Source organism: Pteronotus mesoamericanus, unplaced genomic scaffold (assembly GCF_021234165.1).
Source record: "Pteronotus mesoamericanus isolate MK-2021 breed Mesoamerican mustached bat unplaced genomic scaffold, CSHL_Meso_final contig_90, whole genome shotgun sequence".
Lineage (NCBI taxonomy): Eukaryota > Metazoa > Chordata > Mammalia > Chiroptera > Mormoopidae > Pteronotus > Pteronotus mesoamericanus.
Window position 1 is genome coordinate 34,883,561 of NW_026555277.1, and position 17,229 is coordinate 34,900,789.

A 17,229-nucleotide genomic window follows, 5' to 3' on the forward strand; every position below is an offset into this window, starting at 1 on the left:
GTATATGCTAGGAAAAAAAATAAATGAAACCAAAAGAACACAAATATTGGGTTGGTCAAAAAGTGCATATGTTTCTTTCTGTAAAATAAAAGACACATTTTTTTCATTTTCACCAATAACTCTATTGATTTGGATATTTCGAATATGCTGACTGTCTTCCACATGGTAGGTACAATGTTGATTGTTCTCAGTTAATATCTCAATTTGATTGCTATCACCTTCAACTGGTCTACCAGACCACAGAGCATCGTTCAGAGAGACATCTCCAGCATGAAACTTTGCAGACCACTTTTGACATATTCAATCAGTCACAGCGCCTTCTCCATACACTGTACAAATCTTTTTTGTTTTTGCATTTCAGTTGCATTTTTACCTTCCTTGAAATGTAAAGCATAACATGCCAAAATGTTGCATATTTTCTTCCATCTTCAATAAGAAAATTGCTACACAAAAATTCACCAATTTTGATTTTTTAAAAAAACGCATACTGATATGGCAACTGTCAAAATACAATCTACCAAAACTGTTTTGAATAAAGTTAAAGATAATTAAGCAACTACTAGAGCCATCTTAAGGAAAAAAACCATATAAACTTCTTGGCCACCCCAATAGTATGAAAGGTATTAAACCTTTGGGAGGAAGTATCCCAATAGATTCACAATTCTCTGCCCCAGATGTAACTATTAACAGTGTGCTGCACATTTGCCCCAAAATGTTCATATCTATGAAACGATAAGTTTTATTTTTGACTACAACTATATATACACAACTACATATGTGTGTGTATATATATGTATGCATGTATATATATAAAACCAAAGCAAATGTAACTTATATAACATATATTTTATATTATAATCATATTTATATTGTAAAATTTATAATATATATTTATACCTACATAAATAACATCTATAAATAATATTTATATATATATAAACTTATTCACAAGTGAACATTTTAAATTATACCACTGATCTTCCTCTTGTTCATTTAATAATTTATGTTGGAGACTATTTCAAATGAGCATATATGTCTCACTTGATAAGTAAGTTTGATAACAATACCATGGTGGACATCCTTGCCAAATATCTTTGGTCTGGATAAGAGTATATATGCAGGATACGTTACTGGAAATAGAATCGCTCAGCCTAAGGGTATGTGCATTAATTTAACTTTGCTAATTTGTCCTGACTTTTTTTAAGTTATGAGACAATACCTGGTAGTTTAAATGAGCGTTAATACAGAGAATGTAGATAAGTGATCATTTTCTTTCCTTCCCCCTTATCTTCATTCTCCAAACCCTATTCTCAGCCAGTACCCTCTCTTAAAATATATCAGTTTGGGAGGTTCCTTTAGGATCTTTCCATGCGTTAAACACACATCCCAAGCTCATTTGTTAATTTTTTTGGAAATATGACAACTTTATTAATCAAAATATTACTTTGCCCAAGTGATGATCTTATACTCTTAGTATATGCCTAATAATAGAAGATTTTATATATATGTATATATATGAGTATATAATAAGTCAAACTTGGGAAGTCTATAAATAGGAAACAAGTTATTAGTGAGTTCATGAATTAATCTTCAGTTTGTTTTTGTAAGTCAAAGAATAACTTTTTTTCAATGTAGACTCTGTGCCTTGCTGAAGAAGTCAATATCTGAAAGCAACCTGAGCTTAGTCCTTGTTAAGGAAAGACCACACTTGTGTATTATCACATATTTGTGAAATTCAAATACATTTTCTTTCTTAGAGAAATTGCAAATAAACAAATATAATAATAAAGAATAAATAGCAAACATTACTCAATTATTTATTATGTCACTAGTTTTAATATTCTATGCCAATGTCAGTTCAGGCTTGACATTTAAAGACATTGGAGTTTAATCACTATTATTTTCCCAATTATTGTAGCACATTGTATAATTGATATGCTGAGATTTGCAGGCAAGAGGATTATTGGGGAGTGTTCTAGAATCATAATTCATGTGGTTACCACTTTCAGTGTTCCTTATTACTTCATTCATATTTCCATCTGGCTTAATTAGCCTTCTGACTGAAGGGCCTCCTTTAACACTTCCTGCAGTGCAGGTCTCCTACTAATAAATTCTTTCAGTTTTGTCTAGAAAAGTTTTTATTTCATTTTAATATATGAAATTATTTTTATCGGATACAAAATTCAAGTTTAACAGGTTTTGTAACTCAGTACATAAAAGATGTTGCTCCACTGCCTTCTCTATTGCTTTGTTTTTTTATACGAAATCTGCCATCATACTTAGTTTTGATCCTTTGTATTTCTTTTTCCTGTTTGCTTTAACTTTTTTTTAATTATTATTACTGGGTTTGAGCAGTTTAGTATGATGTACCTTGGTATATTTTTCCCCATGCTTCTTGTGCCTGGGGATTACTGGGCTTCTTGTTACTGTAGGTTTATAATTTTCATCAAATTTGAAAAAAAATTTTAGATCAGTTTTCTAAATATTTTTCTCCCTTCACTATCCTTTAAGGATTTCAAATATATTAGTTCATCTGAAGTTGTCCTACAGATCAGTAATGCTCTCTTCACTTTTGAAAATTAGTTTTTCCTGTATTAAATTTTGGCTAGTTACTCTACTTATATTTTCAAATTCACTCATCTTTTTTTCTGCACTGTATAGTGTGCTATGAATCATATACACTTATACATTGTATGAACTTCATGCCATATCTCACAGTTCTTATCTCACTGAGTTTGATGTGGGTCTTTCTGTAAGTTTTCTATAGTTCTACTTAACTTTTTAAACATAAGGAATGTCTTTAAAATAACTGTTTATGAAGTCCTGGTGTGCTAATTGCAATATCTTGTTCAGATCTGGCATGGTTTCAATGGATTTTTTTCTCCTCATTGTGGATAATGTTTTATTACATATCTGATCATCTTTGATTGAATGCCAGGCATTTCAAATTTTATTTTATTGGGTGCTAGACATTATTACATTCCTTTGTTTTTATTTTTTTATTTTTAGAGAGCGGGGAAGGGAAGGAGAAAGAAAGGGAGAGAAACATTGATGTGCAAGAGAAACATCAATTGGTTGCCTCTTGCACACCCTCAACGAGGGACTTGGCCTGCAACCCAGGCATGTGCCCTGACTGGCATTGAACTGATGACCTTTCAGTTTGCAGGATGATGCCCAATTCACTGAGCCATACCCGTCAGGGCTATATTCTTATAAATACTATAGAACATTGTTTTTGGATGCAATTAAAGAACATGAAAATAGTTTGATTCCTTCATGTCTTGCTTTAATGATTATTAGTTGTTTCTGGACTAACAGTCTAAAAGTAGTTATTTCCCACTACTGAGGCAAGACCTTCTTAGGTACTCTGTCCAGTTCCCTGTGAATCATGAGCATTTTTAATCTGCCTGCTGCTAACAGGCACTGCTCCTGGTCCTGTGGGAATTCCAGATACTGTTACCCCTAACCTTTTTCAAAGGTTGTTTCTTTAGCCTTGAGTAGTTTTCTTATATGCATATGTAGCTAAAACCCTGACAGAAACTGCAGACCTTAGGAATTCTCTTTCTGTGTATTCACTCCAGTAATCTGTTCTAGCTGCCTTTGTCTGCCGCTCTCACTATGCCTCCTTAACTCAGGAGTCCTTTAGATTCCACATAGTTTTCCCCTCCAAAAACCATGGCCTAGATACTTTGTAAAATTAGTAATCTAGAGAACTTTTTGACTCTATTTATTTGTTTTTCATCTCTCAGGATTCATTGTCCTTCCTTCATGCCTAGTATTTTGAAAACTATTATTTCAAATATTTTGTCCTATTTTTTATTGTTTAATAATTATGATTTAAATTAGATGATCCCAATGGTTCCTCCCCCCCCCCACCAATTAGCAAACTTATTTTTTGGCTCAGAAATCCAAACAGGGTTGGTGAAGGGAACTCTTTTTCTTCTGTCTATTAGATAGAGAGGAACTACAACAAAAGGATTACAAATAGGCACTGGATTTGTATTTTAGCTCCAGAAACTTGAAGAAGTTAAGAAATCAATTTTTACATGTATAAAATAAAGATATTAATTACCTATTAGACAAATTTTATTAAATATTAACAAAGTTAATATATATTACATTAAATAATAGGACAGTTATATTTAGAAGAAGACCTGGCAAAGAAAAAGTTTGCTGTAAAAGTTAATTATAAAAACTTTTTGGAGATAATATTTACAATTTACCTTTACAAAAATTTACTTAGTACCGTCATGACAAGCATGTGAAACTGTCATTAAAACATGGCTAGATTTTATTTTGAGTGATCTCTTATAAATTATTTGATATTTAGTTTAATATTTTTAATATTTATCAGACCCCAAATTTTTACTGATTTTAGTAAATTTTAGTCCATTACCCGGAGACATTAGTAATCATTAATGTAAAAGCAAACAACCAGCAAGAAAAAAAGGAAAGAATTAAGATACTCCATTTGAGTGGGCAAACCCCGTTTTTGAGTGTGTATTCAGATTTCTACAGCTTACCGCAAAAGTGCCACTGCTGATGGAATAGGTGTTTATTTTAACTTGAGAAGAAAATCGTTCTTTTCAGAATCTCACATTTTTCTAAGCATTTCCAGTTCTCTACTTTTATACCAGAATAATTCAATGGTCTATTCAGGAACTACTTTGAAACTACTATTTACTTAAAATTCTATAAAATCCCAATAAAAGTGAGAAAGAGCCCAAGCTATACCCATGATAGCTTGGTAAAGTTATCCAGTTACTCTTTGGTAAAGTAGCTCTGAAATATCTGGGCAACTTGAAGCAAAATGCAGAGAAAGATTTTCCCAACTTCTGTGAGCTTCTTCCTATCTCCTCTTCCTTAGCAGCTTTAACATAATTTATACTACATCCCCCCCCAAAAAAAATCAATACAAAAAAATCACTGATCAGCATTGATGCTCATAAAAGAGAATCTAGTTTGACTGCATGTTTACTATGTGCCAGACTTTTTTTTTTTTATGAATATGTGGTTCTTCTTCCACTTTTCACAATACCAATCATTCATTATTCCCATTTTCCCGAAGGGAGAAATATGGGTGGCTCAGGTATTTGGCCCCATTGTTTATGATCACCTAATTAAGAGGTGAGCACACAAATAATTTTGATAATGACAGTGAAATTCAATGAGCATTATCTCAGTTAATTCTCACAACAACCCTTATGAGGTCTGTCTGGAAAAAATCCAGCCATTGTTAATAGAATGAGAATGGTTTGTATGACATCGATGTAACCTGGCAGCCAAGGAGAATGGGCCGGGATGTGCATGTGTGATTGATGATTTCACTGTATGAGTCAGTGGAAGAGATACCTACCTTTGAGTGAGCATGTGTACTGTGTGGCCGTTGGATTCAAAATGACTAAAGCAACAAATCTGCATCAAATTTTGCCTTAAACTTAAACATTCCTCCACAGAAACTATTTGGATGATTCAGAAGGCCACAGCTAGGGGAAACTGGCGATTGACAGCTTCCTCAGAAAATATGCCCACTCATGCATCACGTCTTGTGCAGAGTTTTTGGAAAAACATCAAATCACCCAAGTGACTCAATGCTGACTCCAGCCCAGGTTTGGCGCTCTGTGACTTCTGACTTTTCCCAAAACTAAAATCGCCTTTGAAATGGAAGAGATTTCAGACCATAGGTGAGATTCAGGAAAATACGATGGGGCAGCTGATGGCAACTAGGATAACTCTGTGAGTTCCCAAGGTGCCTGCTTTGAAGAGGGCTGAGGTGTCATTGTCCTATGTACAATGTTTCTTGTATCCTGTATCTTCTTCAATAAATGTCTCTATTTTTCTTATTACATGGTTGGACACCTTCTGGACAGACCTGTATGTACTGTTATCAACATGTCACTTATGGGAAAAATGAGTTTTAGAAATTTTGCCCCAGTTTTCTCAGTACAGAGCAGAGGACTACTCTAAAGACGTACACTTTCAACCACTTACAATCTGTCTCCACATATTTGTTAAACTTAAAGGCAATGCAGGCTTTTCACACTAAGCACATACAATAGGGTACCTTTCAGATACACACAAAATAAGAAAAGTGCATTCTAATATAATCGATTTTATTTTCCAAAAATTGTCAGTAAATAAAAATTTCAAAGTAATTTTCTTGATATGTAAAATGAATTGCTTTAAATTGGATTAAGAAAGGATTCTCTCTCAATGTGCCTTTAACTTTTATCTTTAACAATTTTCCTGTTAAATAAATAAGGAATTTGTTTATTAAACAAACTTCCCATTTTTGATTTTTTTAAAAAGAAAGTTCATTCTAAAAAGAAGCTAACATTTGTGTTTTAAGGTTCAGTATTATGTTTAATTTCGTTTCTGTGTGCAGGCCTGGAACAATGTGCATTGTCATGTTTTTATCATTTAGGATTTCTAAAAGTTTAGGGTGCCTTAACCTATCCCGGATCTAAAAGTAAAATAGACCCACTTTTGAGGTATTGTTCAGGGATGAGTCAGATCTTGGGAATGCTATATTTGGTCATTGCCCGCTTTTATTTCACCACAATGATAGCCACACCATGTGGAAACCAAAAAGATTACTTTTTCTTTAAAGCGTTTCTTCCTGGATTCACATTTTCCATCCTTCCTTCTAAAATGGTCTCATATATACCAAAATTTCATTTCTGAATCACTAACAGTCAACTGATATTTTCACCCTCCCCTTAGAAGGAGAGCAGTTTGCCAATTTCATTTTTAACATGTTCCTAGTTTTAAGAATCCTCTTTCTCTCTCTTTCTCTTTGCCAAAAGAGAAAAGAAGGTGAGAGAAAAGGGATCACCAGACAAATCACTATAGGCATTTTTTTAAACATCCCCTATGATTTTCTGACCTTTATGCTTATATCAAGAAGCACAAATTCTGACTAAGAGAAATTTCTTCATCATCACCTATATCTTTCTGATAATAATTTGATATAATCCTACAACAATAATTATTGTTTCTTAGTTGGCTTGACAAAGAAATTTTATCGTGTCTCCCTACCAGTCATACAAGCAATGAAAATCAGACTTTGGTGAGGGGTGTTTCAAGTGAAGAATGGTAATGTACATAATAGTTTAAACAGTTTTTTGTTATTTTTTTAAGAGTGTTTACATCGATTATATTTCTTATGGTCAGTCTGTAAAACTACTCTGAGCATAAACTACTTTTGGAAGGAGCAAGGTGGGCAGAGGAAAAATAAAAAAACTGCCAAAGGTTAATTCTGAAAATACGAACAGTGGGCCAGCGATGAGACAGAGCTGGGAGTGTGGGGGGGCGGGTGGGTGGGCAGGCGTCTTGGCCAGGGATGAGACAGAACATGAATCATGCCTAAGGCTTTACAAAATTGACTACAAATAAATAATTGCCTGTTAAATGTAAAAAACATCAAAGGGTGAAGGAAATTTCTTTTTTAAATACCATAAATCAAATGAGCCCCCCTGCCAAATAAGCTAGATTTCCTTAGGGTCCTTCCCCAAAACACACCATGTACATATGAGTATGTAGACATTTAGCCTTATGATAGTCTAGTGGATGCTATAGACATATTTTAATTTTGCAGTTAAGAAAATGGAAGGGCTGCAGTTGGAAATCACTATGATTACAAGAGTGACCTTTAATATATATCAGCAAAATGGTTTGCATATTCTGTGCAAAGCACTGTGCTAAATTCTTTATCATTGTGATCTCATTTAATATCTCGAATAATTCCATTGGCTTGATATGATTCATTCCCTTGTAGAGAAAAAGATGTTCAAAGTGCTTACAAACTTCACCTAGAGTTAGCACCTTCTAAGAGACAAGGGTCAGGTTGAATCTAAATCTTTAATATTCTGAAATGTTATTGTTAACCACCAGAAAGAAGCAACCCTATCGAATGCCCTATGCAGTGATACACACTTTAGTTCACAGAGCGGACTGACCCACAGAATACTGATGTGAAATCTGAAAATCTGTATTCAAGATACAGAGCACCCCATATTTTCTCAAAGCAGCTGCAACACACGGCGCTGACCACACTGCGGAGGACAGGCTGTCACTCCTGTCGTCAGCACGAGGTGTCAGGCGAGATGGGGGGGGGGGGCAGCACAAGTGGTGGATGAAATAGAAGGTGGTGAGTCATGCTCTCATCTCAACATCTAAAAATAATCCCACCATATTAAAAGAACACATTTCCTTCTATAAAAATGAATACATTTTTTACCTATATGTCTGTAATTTTCCATTTCCAGACAGTATGCCATTGAAACTGAGATGTATCCCTCGAAAATATTAACTATCATTCGAAGAAGCCAGGGGGCCAATTTAAATTGCGGCACCTACACAGGCCATTGATAAAGCAGGCTGAGCAATCAGTTGGTTGCCAGGGGTGTCCTTTGAAATAACTTGAAGAGAAATGGGCATAGTTCACAGGGTTTTTAGACACAGTTAGTATCTTTTGCCCACAAACTCCCTCACCAGAGGGCTTCAGGAAGTAAGATAATTTTGTCCAGCTCCATCAAAATCCCTATCTAAGGCCCTCACATTTATATGAAAGAGAAACAGACAGATTTCCCCATTCCTTGTAATCACAGCAATAAATCTGCCATTACTGAAGAAGATCAGACCCTGGGTGATTTTTGAAGGGGCACCAAAGGGACAAAAGAATATGCCTGGGAGTGTAAAAATACATCTAAGATCTGCATAGTGAATCACTGGTTATTTTTAAAGCTGAACCTGAATTGTTCTGAAACTTAGTTATATATGCACTATAGACATGGAAGTGATCTTGAATTTGTTGCTGACATCTGTGGAACTGGACAGAAAGAAAAAAAAAGAAAGGAATGTAGAGTTCACAGATTTTTTCCCATATCTCATGATTAGTGATAAAAAATTACACTGATATTCTGACCAATTAAAGCCTCAAAAGTAGAGTTTTACCCCTGACATATCACCAATTGGTAACTGTCAGAATGGCTGCGTGGGAAATGTTCAATCAATAAAAGTGAAGGAATCTGAATGTGTGGAAAATGTCAGAACCTTGGGGAATAGATGGCAGGATCCAGATGTTTGTTAATTAAGTTTACAAGGGTAGTAAAATGACGAAGCCAATCTCATATGTCATTACTAAAGAAACAGATGTTCCCCCTATTCTGACTTAATCTATATATGTCCCACCCCCACAATAGCTGTCATATTTTGAAAACATTTGCTTCAGTTATAAATTTTAATCAATCTAAGAAAACTCCACCAAAAAATTATTCAATAATTCATACTAGAGGAAATGATGGGTAATACATGGGACTGTAGTTACAGAACCAACTCAATTCACAACTGTAGCAAAAAAAAAGACGCATCCCTTATTGAATTTTTGCCCCAAAGGCAGGCAATTGTTTCTATCACAGACCACTGCATTCATTTGGAGATTCAGTTTGTATAGACTTTTATTCTTAGTTACCAGATTTCCATTTTGCTTTGTGAAAATACAAGAAAAAAGAGAAAGGGAAGTGAAGAGGGTTACAACCCAATGGCTAGAATGCAATGCCCTCTAGGGCATGCCTTTTTTTTCCAAACAAGGAAACTGAAAAATAAATAGTATAATGGAGATCACATCACTAGTGAGTAGCTGAGCAGGGATTCACCCCACACAGTCTAGTCGTAACCACCATTACCTAGGCATACATCTAGATCGTGGAAACACAGCGCCTCTCTGTTCTACCTTACTTAGACCTCATCAGGAGCATTGTGTCATTTTCAAGACATCATTAATTATTTGGAACACTGACCAATTTGAATACCCTTGAAAAGGAGACTGTGGTGGTAAGAGACTGAAAGCTATTTCTTACTACTAATTCCAGCCATGCTAACATAGGAAGTTATTTTAGGAGCAATCCAAAGAAAGCTGTAAGGGTACTTTTCAAAATGTGGTATAACTCTCATCATCATCATTGATCATTAATAAAATAATTATTTTTAAATAGTTTATAGGTGAGTAATACTAATTATATATATATTTATCTTAATTTTAGTATTTGAGGTGATATAATTATATAACAAGTTGATTAGTTTCAGTGCTTAGGGAAGAAGGTCATTATTTTGAATATTTAATTTTATGACTCAATTTTATTTTGGTCTAAAGACTTATTTTTTTCCTTTTCTCACCAGATCCTTCACTCTCACTCCAAGGCTCAGATTTGGTTACTTTTCTTTTCATGGAGAAAAGTGTAATTACTAATATATCCTTCAAATAAACTCATATTTAGCTTTGTGTCATTATTGTGAAATGGCGACATGGTGCCCCTATGAAAACAGATCTCTAGCAACTAATTTATAATATGTTGTTGCCAGTCTTCTGTTAAAATCAAAAGCAGAGTAGCCTTTTGTATGTCATTTGCTTTTATCATTTTGTTTTATTTCCTTCAAAGATTGTATTCCTACAACGGTTTTCTTGGTCATTGTCTTGCTTACTTCCAGTCTTCCCTTTCTGGCCTACCGATGTCATGAAACCACAACTTTGTTTTGCATTATCACAAACAGTGCCTGATACTTAGTAGAAGCTCATTTGTTGAATGAATACTTTTGTTTTGCTCCTTTATAACACCCTATTGGTGGTTTATGCTTTTTGAAAAGGAAGATATAGTTCCAGCAATTGTAGAGGAGATAAACTACAAAGGTAGTGTTTTTCATTTCATGGGTGGAAGAGATCCTTGTGCCAGACATAGCAAAAGGCCAAGGCAGACAATGTACAGAGTGAGGGAAGGCTACTCAAGAAATGATTGAAGCAGAATATCTTAATAGTTAAGTGCATGGGTTTAATTTTAATTCTGGTATGTACTAGCTGTATGTCTTGTGACAAATTATTTAACTTTTCTGACCTGTGGATTCCTTATCTTTAAAAATAGAATAATAGTAATAATAATTATAATAATAATAACTGCCTCATGGAATTCTTGCATGAATTAAACAGGATAATCCATATAAAGGGCTTAGTGCAGCACTTGGCATAGAATATGCAATCAATGACTATTAGCCATCATTGTAATTATTCTTAGGGGAAAACAATATTTAAGCCATTCTAGAACCTGAATAAACAGACTGAGAACACTTTACTTTGCCATTTGTCGAGGCTATAGGTCCAGAATGTAACTAGACATTGAGCCTACATTTAGAGAACAAATATAAGCCATAGAGCTAGAAAGCATCACAGATAAAGAAACTGAAACTCAAATGAGACCCTCTGCCAGCTGGCTATGGGGCTCGTTGTGATAATGGAACAACAATAATGACAGCAAAACAACAATAATAGCCACTTTAGTGTTTGGCAGGCACAGCGTGATAGGAGCTTAACATGTAATACTTCATGCTCTCTGTCTAAGGACATTAAAATCTTCTTTTCAAATACCAGTGTTATTTGAACAGCGTATCTGGTTAAGTAATCTATCATGACTAGCACCACAATTTGATTCCTCCCATCCCCAGTTAAACTGTAGTCACATAAGTATATCTTAAGGGAACAGGAAGAGAGCACTAGTGAAATTTGATATTCAGTATCTAGGGAGAGATCTGGAAAAGTCTGCATAGTGATGGCTGTTTGGAGGTCTCAGGAGTATCACACTGGAAAGTCCCAAGTGACACTGTATGAACTAGGAAGCAGTGGGGCTCAAGGCCCTCGGGGGGGCTGGAATGTAATAGGGTGTCCATTAGAAGAGGTTCCAAGACACCCACTCTGCAGCTTTGTCTCCAAAGATCGCCAAAGCTGGATGCATATGCCCTGCATTTAGGAAAACTTGTCCCCATGTGTCTCCTCCTAGACATTCTCTCTTAAAAACAGCATGGCATGGGATAAAAGGGTTTCCATGCAGTGTTTACATGGAGTCTGCTAAAGCTGCAATGTTTGATTTATATTTAATCACCAGATAAAAGCCAGTCTTGTAAGTTCCAGTAGCTACACAATGCCCAAGTGAAAAAAAAAATTAATGAGACTCACTCTTTACCTTCACCAGGGGAAACAATTTTTAAATGTCTATATGCACAATGGTCTCTAAGTGAAAAACTGTGGACCCACTGTTCTGATTGCAAGATTCCAACCTTCTCATCCACAGGGCCTGATGAATAATTCATCATCACTGAGGGAGAAGTGATAAGCATAGGCATACAACACAGGGGAATAAACAAAGAACATACAGCAAATGGGCTCCGTCGTCACTGATTGCAGCAACAGAATCTACTGCTCTCCTATGAGTTGGTTAGGACTGCAGAGTTCTAACAGCTTCTTTAAAACATTTCATTTAACATCGTTATGTTCAAATACTTAATTAAATGTTTACTAGTAAACAGATGTCAGATGTTTAGAAATCTCACTTAATGTAATTAAAGTACATATACTGTATGCTCAGACAAACATGCCTTGGCTTTGAGAATTCTTTAGATACCCATCAAAATCCATATTTAGTATTCTAGCATAGCTTTTTAAAGTAGTCTCTTCATGGCAAGACACTACTATCCATTTTTTAATGTCTCCCTGGGAGAAAGAAAAATAATTAGGAGAGATTGAAAAACATATGCAGTAAGGGCATAGAAATGTTGATTTTTGTCTCTATTCTCTACTACTGTTCTATCTACACTCAAATGTCTTTCCCTGGCATTTCCTGTGCAATTTCATTAAGAATTTGCCTTGTAGTTAAGATAAGTGGACAGTGTATCATATCGGAGGCCACATAATATCAATATGTTATTTTAGTAGTGATAACATCCTTGATCACTTCATTAGAGTGCTGTTTGTCAGGTTTTTCTACTATAATAAAACTATTCTTTTCCCCTTTGTAATTAATAAATATCCTGAGGTAGACAATTTGAATCTACAGGAATGTCCTACATTTTCTCATACTAAGTCCTCTGATTTTAGCATCCTTCAGTAGATCTTGCCTGACAATTACTACAGAGTTCTATTGAGAGTTTCCATTTCCCTTACTCCTACTACATTTCCTATTGAATTTCATATATCAGAGAGTACCTTATCCTCGATTATTAAATTAATTGTTTATATCTACTTGGAAACATGGATATTTATTTTATTCTATGAGTTATAATCTCATATTGCTGTCCCTAATTTCATCTTTCAAACCATTTCAGCTTTGGCCATTGGGAAAAATGAGAGAACTTTGGATACTGAGAGATCTTTTCGATTTGCTCTTATGTTCAACAACATCCAAAGAAAAAGTATCTGAACAGCTTGGAGGAAAAATTGTATTACGCCCAAAATTATATGCCTTTCTATAATCATTCATATATGAAAGTAAATGAAAAAATATTTTATATAAATTTCTCAAAATGTCTATCTTCTAAGCTCTTTTTCTAAATCTATTACTCGAACATTCTTAAAATAAATGAAATAATGAACTTAAACCCAAGTTTATCAGGGCTGTCAGTGATCACTAAAGAAGCTGACATATGAGAAAAGGTATAATAATTTAAATAATCATTACAAAATAGTAGTAATTTGTATTTGAATGAAAAATTAATCTACTGCATAATTCCAAACATGTAAGTGCAAAATTCCCTATCTTTGTTTATTGAAAAGTCAAAAGATACTATTTTATTTTTAATTTGAAATTAGGTTAATATATTTACAACAGTCTGTTAAGTAAATAAGATTGACACATGCACAATTAAAAACAGGTTTTACCACCCCAACCCCTGAAGATTATGTTTAAAAATTAAGGAAATTAAAGCAATGTAAAACAAAAGGCACAAAACAAAATAGCAGAAAAACATAAATAAGCAGCTTTCTAAGAATAAACATAGTGACTTTCAGCATTACAAAGCATAATCTCTTGAAGTAGAATAAAATAAACTATATCTTGCTTTCATATTTACATAAGAGTTCTAGAAGAGAAAAAAACGTCAAAAGTAAAAGGATTGCTAAATGTGCATTCAATAATAACATGCAAATAAAAATCTGATAGGTAGACTGTAAGGCAAGAAGAAGCTGAAGATCATCATAAATTCATGCTACGTCAAAAGTAGAGACCTAAGAGAGAAAAGAAAAGCAATAAAAGACATAAGCCAATACGAATGTTTGAGATACAAAGATAAAATATTTGACAAAAACACAACAGAAAGGGACACTGAGGAAGCTATTATCTGTATGTGATATAAAAATTACTCATGTATATTAGGTATATATATAACAGTGGTGATTTCCCCAAATCAAACTTCAACAGAAATTCCCAGTGTTTGATACTGATCTCAACATTCTCCCAAAATGTCGTGTTGCTTGTGGATTTGGTCATGCTTTCTTGGAGCATGTTGCCCGTTTCAAGATGAAAGGCCTGAAGGATACGAACAATATGATTATTGAATTGATGAAACCTGAAACATACAGATGTATTATTCTAAGTATGCGTGGAACACTCAGAAAAAAACTCATCATATGTTTAAAGGGAAACCTCAATAAATCCTCAGTAAATTCCACTCAAATGTAAGCGCTTTACCAAATACCAGTGAAATATGTCCTGCTGGCCCTGCTTTTTGACATCTCTGGGGTATGGCTTCAAACGGGAACTGCTGGGGCGCGCCATCACTAACAGAGTACTACAATGTCCACTTTCACCACTCTCTCTTTTCCTGCACAAATACTAGCCTATCTCATATTAAGTTTTTCTCAAGATTCCAAATTGCATTTGGTGTTGAGAATGTTAATATCTCCTTTAAATTTTGAAGCTATTTTGGTTTGCAGTTTTGCATATATGAGGCATGTTTGGATAATAAAAATATATCAAATTCAGAAAGAAATGTAGGATGGTGAGATAAATGGTCATTAAAGCATTACTGTTCATAAGTGAGATTAGAAATGAAGAATCCGTTTGTTTGAACAGAAGTAACATCAACATGCAATGCATTGGTTATCAAAGAAATGAACATAAAAATGATATATTGATGTGGAATCTTATCAAAGAAAACTGTAAATCAGTACTGTTGGGTTTTGTTCATGTAAGTGAATGAGAAAGGTATAAACTTTTAGAATGCAATATTAGAAATACCTTTTACATTTAAAACATGCACACTCTTTCTATCTAATATTTCTGCTATGCTCTTTAGAAACACCCATAATTGCTAATAACTTTTCATTTCCCATCCATAATAATGGTGAAAATGGAAAGAATCTAGGTACTCTTAAATAGAGAAACCATTAAATAACAGTGGAAGATACATGAATGGATTTTGTGGCTATTAAAAACAATAAAATGCTCCATGTGTGTTTACAAAGAAAGCCATCCAAGATATCATAAGGTAAAAAAATAAAAACAAATAAAAACAAAAACCCACAAGCTCTAGAGGAATATGCAGAATTGTACTATTAAGTAAAAATAGAGCAAATACAATATGGAATAGTATTAAAAAACTGTTGACAATGTATGTTTCAGAGAGGGAATAGTGAAGTAATAGGAAATTTCGTATTTTCTCTTTTGTATTTCTGTACTGTAATTTAGGGTAGCTTTGTGTTACCTTTTTAATCAGTAAGAATATGAAAATTACCTTGAAAAAAGATCAAAAGATGTTAATTCTCTAAAGTGGAAAAAAATAATGGTGGTGAATTTGTTCTCAAGGATATTCAATAAGAACTAGTCTTACCAGAGTCATGAAATCTCATTTGCTAGATAATAATTTTTAATTATGAATTAAAAGATTTAAAAACTTTCCCTGGTTGGCCTGACCCCTTTATGTTCTATAGCTGCCAGCTTAGATATCAATCCACAGATCTCTCTCCTGACTATCTAGGTTAACTTAGGTACCATGATTCACTCTCTACTACAGGGGCTGCTTTAGCTCCTTCACCCTACTCCTCAGTCTGTAGGACTATTTGTTTGTTTTCCAGTTCATCTGTTGCTATTTAGAATGGAAATTTCAGTAGGTGGGGGGACCTAGTTCGTTTGTTTGTTTTTGTCTTTATGTCCCCACAGGATAGTGCTTCTCACAAGGCACAAAGTAAGCACTCAATACCAAAATAAAAGAATGGATGGATGGGTGAGTAAGTGATACAGTGAAAGGCATATGAGCATTTAAATAAATATGATGCTATCTTGGTCCATGGCACCACGATTACCCAGTTGGCCAAACTAAAAACCTATGACTTCTGCTGGATTCCCTTCTTTTCCTCCCCATCCAAAGTCCAAACCGTCAGTAGTTTCTACCCTCAACAGATCCTGAACCTCACCACTTCTCCCTGTCTGCCTCACTACCACCACCATTGCTGTCATCATCAGTTCACGGACAAAGTACCGGTAGAGCCTACTATTTCTTTTTTTCTTGCTTAAACCCTTCCAAACACCGTGGTGTGAGTCCTAGATCTTCATCATTCTAGCATTCCCTCCTACATTCACTGTATTCCAAGCACCCTCTCCTTTCAGAATGAGGTGTCTGAGATAGAGCCTTATGATTACTGTTCAACCCGGTTTAGCCTCTCTATGATCCTCCTTACATTGATATTTCTTATGCATCTTTCTCAATGTTAAGATCTCTTCTTTAATGTCAGTTATTTCTACATATCCTGGTCAGTATATCTAAAATTGTTGTACACACACTCAGGCACATATACATGCACACATACACACATACATTCATACAAAAAATCCCTCCTATCACATTCACTCTATAGCTTTTTGGTTAGGTTTATTCTCTATACACCATTTATTAATATATGAAATTATTTATTAACTGGTTAGCTTGTCTTGAGTTACCAGAAGTTAAGCTCTGCAAGGTAATTTTGTCTTTCTTATTTATCACCATATTCTCACAATCTAGGCAATAATTTTTTGTTGAAAGAATGATAAAATGAAACTCTTCAGATTGGAGTATTTTTACCACTATCAAAGTTACTATGCTTCTAGTCATGCGCATTTTTCATATACAGCGCAGTATCAAGGACTACATTTTAAAGCTCAGCTCTTCAGGAATTCTTTCCTTTTTTCATAATCTAGTAATTGCATCATTCTTCCTCTCGCTGTCCTTCTGCCTTTTTGTTGGCAAAGCTTTTTCTCATCTTCATAATCAGGTCAAATGATAATCAGGTCAGGTATTACATGTTCTTAAACACATTCTTTAACTTTCCAAACACTGATAAGCTGAGTTTTAATTTACCTAATTTTAAAAACAAAAATATTTTTCCATGTCTACATCATCCACAGACTCTAACTTTACGAGGACAGAGATAAT